The sequence below is a fragment of the Mus musculus genome, chromosome 12 (genome assembly GCF_000001635.26).
Source record: "Mus musculus strain C57BL/6J chromosome 12, GRCm38.p6 C57BL/6J".
NCBI classification, from domain to species: Eukaryota; Metazoa; Chordata; class Mammalia; order Rodentia; family Muridae; genus Mus; species Mus musculus.
In genome coordinates this window covers 31408670-31424577 of record NC_000078.6, presented here as the reverse complement: position 1 = coordinate 31424577, position 15908 = coordinate 31408670, and the positions used below count along the sequence as shown (strand labels likewise).

The window sequence follows — 15908 nt, the reverse complement described above, 5'->3', positions numbered from 1 at the left end:
GTTAGACAGTTCTCTTTCCTTTTTCTTTTCTTTCTTTTTTTTTTTTTCATGTGTGTGTTGTGCATCTGGGTATGCATGTTTCAACTTGTGTGAGCACAGATGTATGTGTGTGTGCTCAGGCTCATGGGTGCATGTGTATGTGGAGGCCTGAAGTTGATCTTAGGTATCTTCTTGGATCACTCCCAGAGCTCTGGAGTTTGTCGATTCTGGCAGATCTAGCTATTCATCTTGGAAGGGAAATCCCCTATTTATTTCTTGAGCATGGGGATTTAATGTGGCTTGTCACCCTGTGCCTTATCCACTGAGCCATCGCCCAGCAAAACAAACAAACAAAAACCCAAACAAAACAAAACAAAGCAACTAAATAACAACAACCATTATCCCTTTTCTGACCTGAATTAATTTTCTAAAATGTTCCTTCACCTCAACACTTCCAAATTCCTATAATTCTTTGTTTTTACTTATTTTATGGCTATAGGATGAAAATATCATTTTAATATTCAAATATATTAGATACATGATATTTATCTACATTCTCATTTTTATAAAGAAAAAGTAGTAATACATGATTTCCTTCAACGAAAACCATGGCTGGAGAGAGGGTTCCGGAGTGCTTGCACCAAGTTTAGGTTTGATTCTTGGGCCCTATATAGCAGAAGTAGAGAAGCTTTCTTCAGACCTACACGTTTCTACACTAGGTCTCATGGCTGCCCATCATAAATATATGTAGTCATTTCTAATTTAAAAATTCATGTCCTATAGGGCACTGAAAATTGGCTTTCTTCTCTTTTTCTCTTCCGATGAGCTGTCCGGAGGTTGTGGGAAGCTATTTTAGGTCATATGTTTACAACTAAGCACTGTCAAGTTAAGAACATGTAATAAAGGAACCAGCACCCTGAACCTGGTACGAAGACTCTGTATCATTCCAATAAAATATCATTGACTTTATATTGAATTATAGCATGGTAACAGTCTATTTATCATCTTACTGGCTGTCCAAATAAGAAGTTAGACTCACTAATCCATGACGCTCAAGGTATCTCAAAGAAACATGGTTGAGTTTTCAGCAACTGGAGAGCCTGAATCAGATTAATGACCATTTTTTCCCCATGAGTGCTGAGTGATCCCAGTCATGTGCCTACCTGGTCCTGCAGTGTGTGTGAACTTACAAAATTCCATGTTTCCTCTCTGTGACTGGGAAAACAGTGCAGAAAATGAAGATAACTTTGGCTACAAATGATTGAAACTCCAAGTCACATAGAGTGACTTGGGCAACTGACAAGTTCAAAGACGGGCTTCAGAAAAGGCTTGGTCATGGGAACCTGATTTGGAGTCACGTCTTTGATAATGTCTTGGCTCTCCTGACCTTTAAGTTTAAATTGTCAGCCCCAATTTGCTTTATAAACACTGAGATGGGACTAATAATTAATTATAGTAAGAAATCTTAGCTTGAACCATGGTTGACTATTAAAAGAAATTACTTTTTCAGGGCCCCTTGATGTTAGGCATGACCACATGTCCAGAAAGCACACTAAAGAGAGAGGGAGAAGGACCTTCCTTCTATCATTTTTCCTTTTTTTTTCATTGGGCTGGTGGGCCAATGAGCTCATAGATAGAGCTGTGATATGATAATGAGTAACTTTGAGCCACACAGATGGTGATAACTTTACAAACAAAATCATCTGACTCCTAAAGACTAAGGCAGAACACGAAGAAGGCACTCTGTATTCTGACTCTATAGAACTTCCATGGCAGTCTTGAATGATTTATGTTGTAAATAAGAAAGAAATACCCATTTTACTAAAGCCAATGTTATTTTTGTTCTCTGTAGATCAGGAAATTAGGACCTCTGGTGTGCTGAAGATTCTTTTGAGTCTTGGAAGCCCAGATGTGTGTGTGTGTGTGTGTGTGTGTGTGTGTGTGTGTGTGTAGGCCAAAGGTCAATGTCAACTGTCTTTCTCAAGTACTCTCCATCTTATTGTTTGGGACAGAATCTCCTTCTCAGCTCATCATTTCAGCTGGGTTGGTGGGCCAATGAGCTCTTGGAGGCTGACTATATATAATTCCCCTGACACCTTCACTCCTGTTCCCCAGCTGGGCTTATAAATGTATGCCACCATGCCTAGCTTTTACATGAATATTAGAGATCTGAACTCAAGCCTCCATGATTGTGTGGCAGGCACTGTACTGATAATGCTATAGTAATTTGAATATTGACCCCAGAAGATAGCCATACCCTATTTCCTGGAGCTAGTAAATATGTTACTTTATGCGGCAAAAGGGACTTTGCAAATGTGAGTAAGTTGAGATGGGCAGAGTGGCTTATGTGAGCTGTTCCCATAAAACCACAGTGTCCTTATAAAAGACAGACAGTGGAGTAAGGGAAGAAGTCATGATGCTATATCATAGGCTTGGAAGATAGAGGAGGGGCCACAGCCCAGCAAAGTGGGTAGGCTCCAGAAGCTGAAAGAGACAAGGAGTTGGAGTTTGTCCTCGAGCCTCCAGAAGGGACTATGCCTTCTGACGCCTTGATTTTAACTCACTTTTGGACTTCTGACCTCCAGGAGTGTAAGATAATAAATGTATATTGTTTTAAGCCACTGAATTTGTGCAACTTTGCTATAGCTGCAGTAGGAGACCAGTTAAGTATGTAACATTTGTCCTCTAGACTCCTATTTTGTTTCTAGGCATACAGTGGAGTTTTCCAAAGAGTATATGGCCTTTTGTAACAATAGATGGACTGTATTAGATATGAGAATCCAGTTGTCCTCCATTAAAACCAGACATTAAAGGGTCTCACACAAATATAAAATAACACCATCTCATCACTTTCTAAAATTTAGTCTTTAAAATTTAAAATAAGGTTGCTTATGTGACTCTACAAGAGGTTTATTATTTTTACTTCAGATAAAGTAGCAATGTAAAAGATCTCATTATTAACTTAGGATACAGGAAACTGAGGCTGAGAAATGAAGGATCTTTGGAGTCACCAATAATTTCGGGAGGAATTAAAATTATCCTCCAACAGGAAATTTGAGAATGGCTGATTCAGCTTAAAAGACATAGTGGGTAAACTGGTGACAGCAATTTTAGGTCACAGTTATAGTTACTACAGTATCCAAAGAGAGGTTTTCCCCCAAAACATCGAGTAGAAGCACCAGCTTTCACTGTGATTGAACCCATTTAAGATCTGTGTCCAATCGGTGCCAGGCATTCTCAACAGACTGACAACTTAGTCATCAGACCCATGAGTACCCTCAGCACCTCTGAGACCTGAGTTTTCTGCAACCCACTATGGAGAAGGAGAGAACCAACTCAAGAAAGTTGTCCTTTGACCTCTGCATGCTTGTCAGCACTCTCACACATTGTATATGCACACACACACAAACCAACAATAGTAAAACAGAACACTGGGTCGGGGATCAGACCAATTTAACCCCATTGTGCTCAGACTCTGCCTGAACACTTCCATTGAGAGTGAAGTTTTTCTCCTTAATTTTCACAGGATACTTTATATGTACTTTAGTTTCATGAAATAATCAAATTCAAGCTGATAGTTTAAATTGCCTCTTTAGTAATAATATTCTGTCTCTTTGGAGATGTTCAGGTTTGTCATATTGTTGGTACCTTTCCTCCAGCTTGTACTGTGCCTTAAAGAACTTGGGTAGGGGGTGCATCGTTTGAGTACCAGAATGTCCCCAAGAGCCACATCTGGACTAGCAACTGCCAAGAGTATCAGGTGCTACACTGCTGTCTGCAGCTAAGCTAGGGAGTGTTCTCCTCTCTCAGGTTGGTCTTCTTAGGTCGGTCTTTTTCTTCTACCCTTACACATTACCTGGTGTTAATGGGGCAGGAGGACACCTTGCACATGAGTGCTTTTGACAAGCTCCCAAGCTAGACTCTACTCTCTTCTTCAGGCCCTCTGAACCACATGGGACTGAAGTTCTCTAGGGACCTAAGAGCACCCTTTCTCCTGCCCAACATGTTCCTTTCTGAGGTCACTTCAGCATGGCTGCCTCCGTGTTGGAGTTGAACAGTTCACGCTGGAGGTTCTTCTCAAGTCTTCAACAGAAGCAGAGTAAAATCTCCTCAGACTGAGCTTTCTAATCACCGTCTCTACTCTTCCCCTTCTCTCATGGACTTTGGCAGTGAGAGAAGATGAGGGGTGTATCCCACTGTGTGTACCGAGTTCTGTCCGCCTTGCCACAGGGAGCTTTCCTGGGTGATGGCTCCTGTATGAAAGTCCCAAGCAAGTCATCCAGAAATAGTTTTTTTGTTGTTGTTTTGTTTGTTTGTTTGTTTGTTGTTTTTGTTTTTGTTTTTAGAGAGAAACAATATTTATTTTAAAACTGTCTTTAAGAAGGAAGGGAAGGCTTAGGACTACTAAACTTCAAATGACATTGAAGAAATACTTTAAAAAGAAACAGACTGAAATCTTGATCAGATCTGAATTATTCCTGTGTTCTCCAACAATCCCATCAAGAAGCAGAACTGTGTAATTGAAAGACTTTATAATAGTTTGTATTTGCATATAAATTCTGCCACATTTGTTCAGTGCCACCAAACTAACATTTTTTTACTCTTTCACCAAAAATGAAAAACCCATCTGTCACCTGTTCCCAGTAAAAAACCGATCATTCTATAAAATCAGCTGATTTAGTCAGGTAAGAATTGAAGCTTGAAAGATAGTCTTTCCAAGTTGCCAATTCAACAAGTGGAGACCACTCCAGGAATACAGTGGGGCCAAAGAATATGAGGAGACCCAGCAGAACTACCATCATGAGCAGCAGATAGGGGTACCAGGGAATCTTGCTACTGAACACACCTGTGTCTTGAGGCAAAGACAGTTTATCCACATCAACTAGTTTAATGTCTCCCCACTGACTGGTATCAAAGTTCTTCTTCATTAAAGGGGCTTGTGGGCAAATTAGAGTGTGGCAAAGGAGTTTCCTTGATTACTCTGATTTTCTCCTTGAACTCTTGCATCTGTTGCAAAAATATAATAGGTTCTGAGACATCTTTGAAAGCCTCAGCAATGTTGAAGGCCATCCGCTGCTCCTGTAAAATAGTGTTGATTTTGTTGATCTCTGGGTCACAGGTTTGCATAACTGCAAGCTTCATAGTTTCAAAGTCAGACAGGATTTCATTCTTCTTTTGACCCAAGGTGTGCTGTAACTTCTCAAAAAACTCCTTTACTTTATCTGAATCCTTAGGGAGTAACTGGAGGGCTTTCCTCTTGTTTGTTTCCAAAGTATCCAAGTGGGAAAGAGCATCTCCCCGGCGCCAAGTCTCTCTGAAAGAGGGACTCAAAGGCATTCTTTTCTCGAGCGTAGGCATCTTCAATAGAAGAGAAGACATGCTTGGTGTGCGCGCCTCGAGGAGCACAGATCCCACAAATCAGCTGCATATCAGTTACGCAGAACATGTTGAGAGGCTGCCCCAAATGTCCTTTGCACACTGGCATCTTGGGAGAAATCTTGATTTTGTTGTATTTCTCCACGATAACCTTTAGGGAGTAATTGACCTGCAGACAATTGACTCCAGTAGCTGAGGTTTCCTTACAGCAGGTAGGACACTTGAATGGAGATGGTCTCCGCAGGGAATTTCATACTTTCCCCTCTAAGAGCCCTTCTAAGCATTTTTTGCAGAAGTTGTGTGAGCAGGGCAACACTCGGGGGTCATGAAACTGCAGCAAATTGGGCATGTGAGGTCTTCTTCAAGCAACGCCATCACATCCTTTGTTCCAGGCAAGTATAAGCTTTTGGGAAGCTTACTATTTTTTCTGTGGAGAGAGCCAGTTCGTTTTCCCTCACGTTTTGACGGTAAAACTGGAGAACACCCAGAGCACATTGCTCCCAGAAATTGTTCTTGAGGACACAGGGGATTTCGAGAAGCCCCTTCTCTGTCGACAAACTTGGATTTCAAGCCTATTTTCTTACGAATGAATTGAAAATCTACTTTTAGATTTTGAAGCTGAAAATAAACCGGGCTTAACCCCTGTTTCCATCATAATAATCTTAAACTTTTCTTCTTCCCTGATTCATCCATGTCTTCAGTATACCTTAGACAACTTTAGAGAGAAGGCTGTACATATCTAGAAGAAAATGCCTTCAACATAGAAACACATACATGAAAACAAAACAAAGCAAACAGAGGCATTCTGAGTTTAATAAGGTTACCTGTGACATGAATCCAACCTAGACCAGTTGGTGTCCCCAGCAGATGTAACTTCTCTAAGCTCTAGTACATTCTTTTATTACACATAGAAAGCACACTATCTTTTTTTTTTTTTTTTTTTTTTTTTTTTGGTTTTTCGAGACAGGGTTTTTCTGTGTGGCCCTGGCTGTCCTGGAACTCACTCTGTAGACCAGGCTAGCCTCCAACTCAGAAATCCGCCTGCCTCTGCCTCCCGAGTGCTGGGATTAAAGGCGTGCGACACCACGCCCAGCTTGAAAGCACACTATCTTATAGACTTGCTGTAATGGTATTAAAAGCTAATTATATAAATAGAGAACAGCTCTCAGTCAATGGTGGGTGTTTTGTAGATACAATTATTATTTTATTAACATATTTTATCACAGGCCTGCCAGTCTCATTTATGTCTTGTCTGATTTAACACTTGTGATTTGAACACACACACAAATCATGCCACCCATTATGTTCTGGGAAATTAGATATTCAGTCTGTGTTGGGGAATGAATTGAACCAAGTTGGTTCTGTGAGCAAAATCACCCAATGATTTTTCTGAATCTTCATCAGCATTTTGCTCCCTATCAAGTTTCTTCCTACTTTCCCAGGCTGTGCACAAGGTCTCCTTTATCAGGTAGAGCTAACCATCCTTCTCTTTGGAGAAGATAGATTGAGAAGGAGGACTAGAGAGAGAGAAGGAGAGAAAGGAGGAAGGAAAGGAGAGGGAGGGGGGAAACCAAGGGATCATTCATTGTGAGTCCAGCTTGGCCGCCAAGTATGAAGGTGCCTACGACTCTTTTGAAGAAATGTGTTTCTATACATAGCACAAAGGCAGCTTCACCTCTGCGGGTCTTTCATGGAAATTCAGATTTTTACATGGTTTAGCTGATAGCTTTCTCAAATTTCCCCCAAACTGGTCTGTGACCGGCTTTATGATTCTGTAACTAGCATAGGCTTGTGCTTTGGGTATCCAAATGTATATTCATAACATGGAGAGTATAGTAAGTCACCTATAGTAAGGCTCACATGGCCTTTTCTGCATTAGGCTAAATGAATAAGTGTTTTGGACATTGTGACACCACAGGGTCTCTTTGCAGCTCCTTGGGCCTGCTATTCCAGTCAAAGGCAGCAGCAGAAGTCAGGTCCATGCATGAGCAGGCCTGGGACCGAGGGAACCTTTTATGAGCACTAGCATTGGAATTTTGCCTGCCCCCCCCCCCCAATTCCCGTGACCTTCAGACTCCTTTGATCATGATGAGACAGTTCCAAAGAACAGTGGTTATTCTCTAGGGAGAAAATTCAGAAGTGTTCACTGAAGAGTCTTTGGGTCCCAAACATCAAATATATTTTTCTTGTCACTTTGCCTCAGTGATCTGTTAAAGGGGGTCTAAATACCCGAATAACCTGAGTAATACTTACCAACCTATAAAGTTACATTGACTAACTAACATGAGTGCACGGTAGCTGTAACCTATTCAGACCCTGCAAAGTTTGAATGAAGACTTTAGTTCCTTGGGAAAGGTTTATTTTGTACTTATTTTTCTAATACAATTTTAATTTCAAATAATTCAGACTTATGGAAAAATTATACTTTTTTTAACAGAGACTTCCCATATAACTTTCCTGGTGACAACATCTTAAATGAGTCGGTTATTTTGGATAATAAGTAATAAAGATACATTATTATTAGCCAGAATTCATATTCTCTTCAAGCTTTCTAGTTTTATTGAACATCTTTTTTTCTATCCCAGGGTCTCAACCCAGGATCCCACATTGCATTCAGTTGTCACACTTTTGTGGGATCTTCTTGGCTGTTACCACTTCTGAGACTTTTCTCTTTTTCAAGAGTGTTAGTCAATGTTCTCCAGAGAAGCAAAACCAGTAGAGGAGAATCATTCTATGTATCTATGTATCTATGTATCCATGTATGTATCTATGTATCCATGTATGTATCTATGTATCTATGTATCTATCTATGTATCTATCTATCTATTTATCTATCTATCTATGTATCTATGTATCTATGTATCTATCTATCTATCTATCTATCTATCTATCTATCTATCTATCTCTCTACATCTCTATCTTCTGTCTCTCTGTCTATTTTTTTTAAGGAAGTACTGGTATGGTTTGAGTCTAGGCTAGAGTAGACAGGAAGGAGCTGCTGCTGCAAGCCCCGTGTTTGACTCATCCTGCCACAGGAGGCTGGCGTGGTTGATGATGTAACCCTTTTGTATTGCAGCCCTTTCAGAGGCAGTATTTTCTTTACCTAGGAAAACCTCAGCTTTTGCTTTAACACTTTCAACTGATTGCATGAGGCCCCACCCACATATGGTTGGTTGCCTTTAGGAAACCTATCATAGATGCTAACTACATCTATAAAGCACCTTCACAATGACACACTGTTAGTGTTTGGTTAAACAGTTGGGCATTGCAGCATCATCAAGTTGAACATAAAGGTAACTGTCTCCAAGACCTTTGAACTGTTGAACATCCTTCTGTTGGAACTTCTTTTTTTTTTTTTTTTCTGATGTTTCTCTCAACCTCAAAACTGGGGCCATGCACTTTGGGAAGTGAACTGTGGGGGTTTTGTTTGGTTGTTTTTTGTTTTTGTTTTGGGTCAATGCAATGAAGGGTTGGGGTGCAAATGAGTTCCATGAGATAATAAAAATATTATCTTTAGCCAAACCCATGAAATAGTCAGAGGTTATTTGCCATGGCCTGTAATTTTTATTCTACTAAACTATCCAATTAACCTCATGATTATTTTTTCTAATTTTAAAAAAGATAATATTGTCATTAAGAGCTGCACAAGTTAAACAAGAGTTCATATTCTACCTAGCTTTCCTTCTGGGTAGCATTGTCAATGACTGAAGGACTGCCACCCAATTAAAGTTACATTGTCACGCTCAGATTTTACCTGTTTTTCTCGTGTTGTCCTTTACTGTCCCGGGATCTAGTCAGGATGACATGTGCTTAATTCTCAGGTCTCCTTAGTCTCATTCAGACTGTGACAGTTTCTCCTACCTGTGACTTTTAAAGAGTTCTGCTTGGTCACTGTGCTAATGTTTTATTTCTCAAACTTTTTATCAACTAAGCCATTAATGGCTCTTACCTATAACAACTCTCATTTTGGAGTTACACGGGTAATATTCTATTTCTCTCATTCTTTCTACAGTGGTTCACTGGAATCCTTATGCACAGAAGAGATAGTCTTCTGTTTATTTCTCCATTTATTTTTTATATCATCATTAACTCATGTTTTCACTTTATTCTTTAGGTTATATACTGATAATACTTAAAATGTGTATTTTTAAAAGTTTGGTGGAAATTTTAAAGGAATCTTTAAGATAAAAAAATCTGAGCATGACACCTTGTGCCTATAATTTCAGCACTTGGGAAGGGGAGGGTTACCGTGAGTTTGCGGCCATCTTGGACAACACAATGAGATCCTATCTCAAAACAAATAAGTACATGAGAAAAGGTGGGTGTGGCAGTATCAACTCTCCAAGAGTGGAGGCAGGAGAATCAAAAGTTCAAAGTCATCTCAACTACATGAGTTTAAAGCCAGCCTGGGCCATGTAATACTGTCTTACTTACCCCCTCCCACCAACACAATGAAAAGAGAAAGGATACTTTAGTCTCTTTCCTTACTATATTTTTAAATTTTCTCTTAAATGACCAAAGAAAAATCTAAAGCCCTTGAAAGCCAGTAAGTGTATAGTGAAGTGGTATGAGAAGCTGTATCTAGAGCAATATCATGCACTTCCAGTCTGGACCACAGAGAACCTGAGCCAGAAACTCACCCTTCCTGCTCCAATCTCTCTCTTGTGCAATGAGCTTGGGGACTTGTATGCCAAGCTACCCCAAAGGACATTTAAAAGGGCAAAAGGAAATATTGGGTATAGAATGCTTAGCATGGTGTCTGGATTGTATGTGCTTGACAACGTGGCTCTCATTATCAAGAACTTCTTCCAACATGGTTAGCTCCATCAGTTATGGCTGAACCAGAAATAATGAGTTAAGAGGTTCCTGGCAAGTGTGGCTCAGGCTGCACCAACATCTTGCTTATGTTCTGCCACCTCTCCATGTGCTCAGTAAATAATAAGTTATCCTTAAATTTTTTGACGAAGTAGGTCTAACTTTGACACTGGAGAAAATTACGTAATTAGAATCAAATAAGCACCCATCTCCAGAGCCCAGCCCTCTTCCCACCCAGTGCTCTCCCTCTGGGACTTTCAACCCCATACACAGTGAAGCTTTGCCATACTTGGCAACAGAGTCAGGCACATTGCCCCTTCCTGCTAGCCCTTTGCCTGTTGGTTTGGGATATTACATCTCATTGTTTTCTGTCCAATCAACACGTATTTATATGTACCTACTTCCATATTTTGTTCCTTATTCTCTTCTAGTATTATTCACATGTCATTTTGCGGTGTCATTGTCTCTCTGTAGAACTAGAAATCTGAGAACCCAAAACAAAACATTTTATAAAGATCCTTTTGTTTACATTGAAACACAGCAGCATTCTTTTGGGCCTTATGCCTCATCTTAAAATCTTGGAGAAGCCGGCTTATATATACACATATACAACAGAAAAGGAGGGAGCTGGCAGCACTGTCTCTTTGATCTGACTCTACCCAAAACTCTACTTAATTTATGTTAAAAACATCCAGATGAAGGGAGGCAGGGGACCAGAGGAAGGGCCAGGATTTAGGAGAAGACAGTGGGAAAGGGAAGGGAAGGGGACGGGAGGGGAGGGGAGGGGAGGGGAGGGGAGGGGGGAAGGGGAGGGGAGGGGAGGGGGGAAGGGGAGGGGAGGGGGGAAGGGGAGGGGAGGGGAGGGGGGAAGGGGAGGGGAGGGGAGGGGAGGGAAGGGAAGGGATCAGGAATAATGTATTTATGACAATGCCATAACAAAACTCAGGACTTCAGATGCCATCTTAGTATATTAGTAAAAAGGAAAAAAAAGCAAACAAGCAAACAAACAAACCCCACCATTCAGACAAAGCCCCATCTTCATGAGGGTTTCTCAACAGCTGGAGCAGGGGCTGTCCCTAAATCTATTTCCTGCCTTGTCTGGCCTCAGTGGGATAGGATGCTTAAGTCTAGCCCTGCAGAGACTTGACATATCAGGCTGGAGGGAACAGGGAAGTGGCTCTACTCTCAAGGAGGAAAAGGGAAGGGGTGTGGAGGGAGGGTCTGTGCAGGAGTCTCTACCCTCTCAGAGGTGCATTCATCAGGGTGCAAAGTGAATGCATAACTAAATAAGTAAATAAATAGGAAGAAGAAAATTTAAAACATTCAGACAAAACAAATGTAGCGAAAGTGTAACCATTTCCACAATAACCCAGTGACATCCAGGGCATCCATAGCATCGCACACCCATCGTTTACGTCTGAGCCCCAAACATTTTCGCCACACTCAAAGGACATCTTACATCCAATTACTTTCCATTTCTCCTGTCCATAGCTCCTACCAACATTAATTCGCTTTCTGCATCAATGAGCTCATTTCCTCAGGGTATCTCATTTTACTGAAATGATGTGATGTGACATTTTATCTGGCTTCTTTCATGTTTAGCAGGGAGTTTGAGATTCATCCGTGTTATGGAATATATCAGAAGTTCACTCCCTTTCTGATCTGAATAATATTGTGTTGTATGTATTTCATAATTGGCTAACTATTCATCAGATGGTGGTTATTCAGGTGTTTATACTTTTTGATTACTATGGGCAACACTACTATGGATATTTATTTTTTTGTTAACTTATTTATAATTCCTGTGTGGTTTGTGTACCTGTGCCAAGAAGTGCTTTATTTTATAATTCTATTTAACTTTTCTAGAAACTGCTAAATTTTTTAATATAGTGACAAAATCATTTTTCAGTTCCATCAGCAATGCATAAAGGTTCCAACATCTCTCCATCACGCTAACACTTACCATTTTCTACTTCAGGGGAATTAATTGCAACAATCCTAGTTTGTATGAAGTAGTTCATCAGTGAGATTCTGATCAGATGTTGAACAGTTTTTCTTTTCCTTTACTTATTTTCCATGTAGTCCAGGCTAGCCCCAAACTCACCACACTTGGGCTCAGCTTCCCTGCTTGGAGAATTATAGACATGCATCACCATGCCAACCTTCCTTCCTTTCTTCCTTATTTTTTATTTGTGTATCTTCTTTGGAAAATATCTATTCAAGCCCATTGTCCCTTTGTTGCTTAAACATTTTCATTTTTGTTCCTAAATTAGAAGATCTTTTGTTGTTGTTGTTGTTGTCCTTGTTGTTTGGTATTCAAGGCCCTTGTTAGATATGTATTTTCTCTCAGTGTGTAGTTTGAAGACTTCCTCCAGCTTCTCTATGTTCCTTCTGCTGCTTAGCCCTTTGGTTTCATACCTAAAATCTGATTGTCAAGTGCAAGGTCACAAGGCTTCAGTTTCATTCTAAGCTTGCATGATTTTTGCTACTTGTTCCATTTTGACTGAATTTTTGTATATGGTCTAAAGTAGAGGACTTTTTGAATTTTCCTTGCCAGTAGTTTTCTAGGTGTTCGAACCAGGTTTGTTTAAAAGATGCGTCTTGCCTCATCTGAAGCTGTGACACCCTTGCCAGATGTCAGATCACGAATGGTCCATGTATATTCCCGTGACTTTTGTATTTTCTCTTCTCCAACCAGACAGCATGGCTGGGCATGAGGATTTAACCTTAGGAGAAGAACCTCTAATTTAGCATATGAAGCTCTTCTACCGGTCATGTTTCTGCTTTCCCTATCCACCCCTACAAGATCAGCCCAAACCCCTATTAACTCTCATCTGGATCCCTGCTGTGGGCATTCCTCAATACCAGTCAGAGCAGTCTTCTAAAATTAACACTATAGTCATATGAATATCAGTTCCTGCCATTTGAACCATAAATCCGATACCTTTAACATGACCGCAAAGCCTCCATTCTGTGCCCAGTGCTCCCTCCCCCGCCCCCTTAGATTCCTTGCACTCAAGCCTCTCTGGCCTTCTTGCTGTTTCTTGAATTCACCAAGTTCTTTCCTTCCCTAAAGCTGATGCATATGTAGATCCCTCTGCCTGGGACAATCGCGACTTCATCCTTCTGCTCTTGAATCGTAAGAATACTTCCACAAAGCGGCCTTCCTTGACCTGCCCTATTTTATCCTCCCTCCGGGATCTTTGCGCTTTTATTTCTTCATGTTTATCATGAGATGTGACCCTGTACTTGTATATGTGTGTCCCCTTTAAATGACATGACTGTTTCTGTGCTGCTGTTGAACTTCCTGTCCCAAGTGCATTATCTAGTACATAAAAAACGATCCATAAATTCCTCAAATGAATGTTTGATGAGTGCTTACTGTTTTGCCAATATTTGCCAGACAAGCGAGTTCAGTTTATTTATTCTGTTTATTTATTCCCCAATACTCCATTCAATATTTGTCCAGTGACTATTACTGTAAATGTTGGGTCTTAAAATGAATAGAACACAATCCCTGCCATTGAGGGGGTCCCAAATGGGAGAATATAGGGTACAGAATGGTGGCTCCTAAAATATCAGATCTTCACCCTTTCTTAGAACCTGTGTCACCATTATTTGGAAAAAGTCCTTTACAGATGTGATAGAGGATCTTAAGATGGGGGAAAGGATTGTATTACTTTATCCAGGTGGGCCCTAAATGCTATCTCATGCATCCAGGAATGAGGCAGAGAAATATTTTACATGTACAGGTGTAATACAGAGAGTGGGGGAGAGGGAGAGGGAGAGGGAGAGGGAGAGGGAGAGGGAGAGGGAGAGGGAGAGAAGTAGATTATTGCTGGGATATCCACAGAGGAAAGCATGACGACAGCCACTAGAAGCTGGGGGAAGACTGGTCTGGAGAGAATATGACCCTGTCACCATCTTAAAATTAGCCCAGTGATACTGATTCTACAGTTACTGCCTCCAGAATTGTGAGAGAATAGTGTTCCATTGTTGTAAGCCATCCAGTGTATTACAGTGGCCACAGGAAACGAATACGACAGTGGTAGAAGTAACTAAATCTTTGCAAAACACCACCCCTGGGCAAAAGAACCACGGTGATGGACAGTGGCAGAGGAAGCACTCACCGGGAAGAGTCTGAGATGTCTTAGAGCAGGGACACTGAGCTGAACTTCGAAACAATCATCTCTCAGGTGACACTGGAGGCCACACACATGGAGATCGTTCCCACAAAGCAACGACGAGTGTGAAGGGAAACAGTTATGGGAATATTCGGCCCATCTGGGAACAGCTGGAAAGTCACATAGATTGGGAAGAACAGTAGAAACTATGGACGTTGAAAATCAAATTCTGACCAGACTGTGAAAGGTCTTGGATGTCGTGGTAATGTGCCCTGCCTTTGTTTTCTAAGTAATAAGACATTCATGGAAATAAAGTGATGTTTGATTTGTAGAAAGTGGATTTCTACAACAGTCTGAATAGGGGCCTGAAGCTCAGCTCTGCCAGAAACTGAGTCTCAAGAAGACTCAAGAAGCTCGGTGACTATGTGGGAATGTGAACAGGAAGCCGATACATCCTCCATCCAGGATACTGAGAAGGCTGTGGCAATAACCTAGTCAGAGATGCCAAATTGAAGTGGCAATGGGAAGGACAGAAGACATTGCCTTGGGACACAAAGGACGGTTTTTTTAAAATGATTTTTAAAATTTTTTATTAGATATTTTCTTCATTTACATTTCAAATGCTATCCCAAAAGTTCCCTCTACCCCCTCACCCTTCTCCCCTACCCACCCACTCCCACTTCTTGGCCCTGGTGTTTCCCCTGTACTGGGGCATATAAAGTTTGCAAGACTAAGGGTCCTTTCTTCCCAATGATGGCTGATTAGGCCATCTTCTGCTACATATGCATCTAGAGACACGAGCTCTGGGAGGTAATGGTTAGTTCATAAAGGAGGGGTTTGTAACTCCATCTCCTACAGAGGCTGTAGAAGAGATTTAAACATATAGAGATTGAAAGATACCATAAATAGAATTACGGGGAGGGGGAAAGGAAAGTCAAATCATTTAATTCTTGTTGGAGTAAAGATATGCATGGGATAAACAAGTTGTGCTTTCAGAAACATAATTAGAAATATCTGCTGAAAGTGGGAAATGTCAGCAAGAGATGGGAGTTGGAGGCATAAAGGAAAGGGGGAGGCGAATAGATTAAAAACAAGATGAAGATCTGAGCACCACCAGATCTTGGGGAGAAGGTTTACAGACAGCGTAAGGTCTCCAAACCATTACAGAGCCAAGAGTATTCTGGAGTCTTGTGGGCTGATGCCTTTTCTAACATTCCTTTATTTGAGAGACTTTTGAGCTCTTGGGAATTGTATTGTCCCCAGACCAACAAATTGGAGACTTTCTTGGCAGCCTACATTTCTATGTTCGCTGGCTGCCTGAAGTCCCACCTAAGGATCCAGCCACACAATTGGTAAATCTGAATAACCACGTCAATAGCCAAACCCTTTATCAAATCATGAAACAATTAATCCAGTGAGAAATTAATGATCTGATCAATTGGTTGACTGTAATGAAAATCAAGTGTCCCTTTATCTAGCAGTTGGACTAATTCATCATCGTTCTGTGAGATAACCGTTCTCTGGTCATGATCTGGATCCCAATCAGATTGGCAATTACTGTGAAGCTATAGACGTCTGCTTAAATTAATGGGCATCATATCTCATTAACCTCTT

The 15908-nt window shown here is 40.8% G+C and overlaps 1 pseudogene; it reads right to left on the bottom strand.

Moving 5' to 3' along the window:
• On the bottom strand, positions 4326 to 5843 carry Gm9359 (predicted gene 9359; annotated as a pseudogene).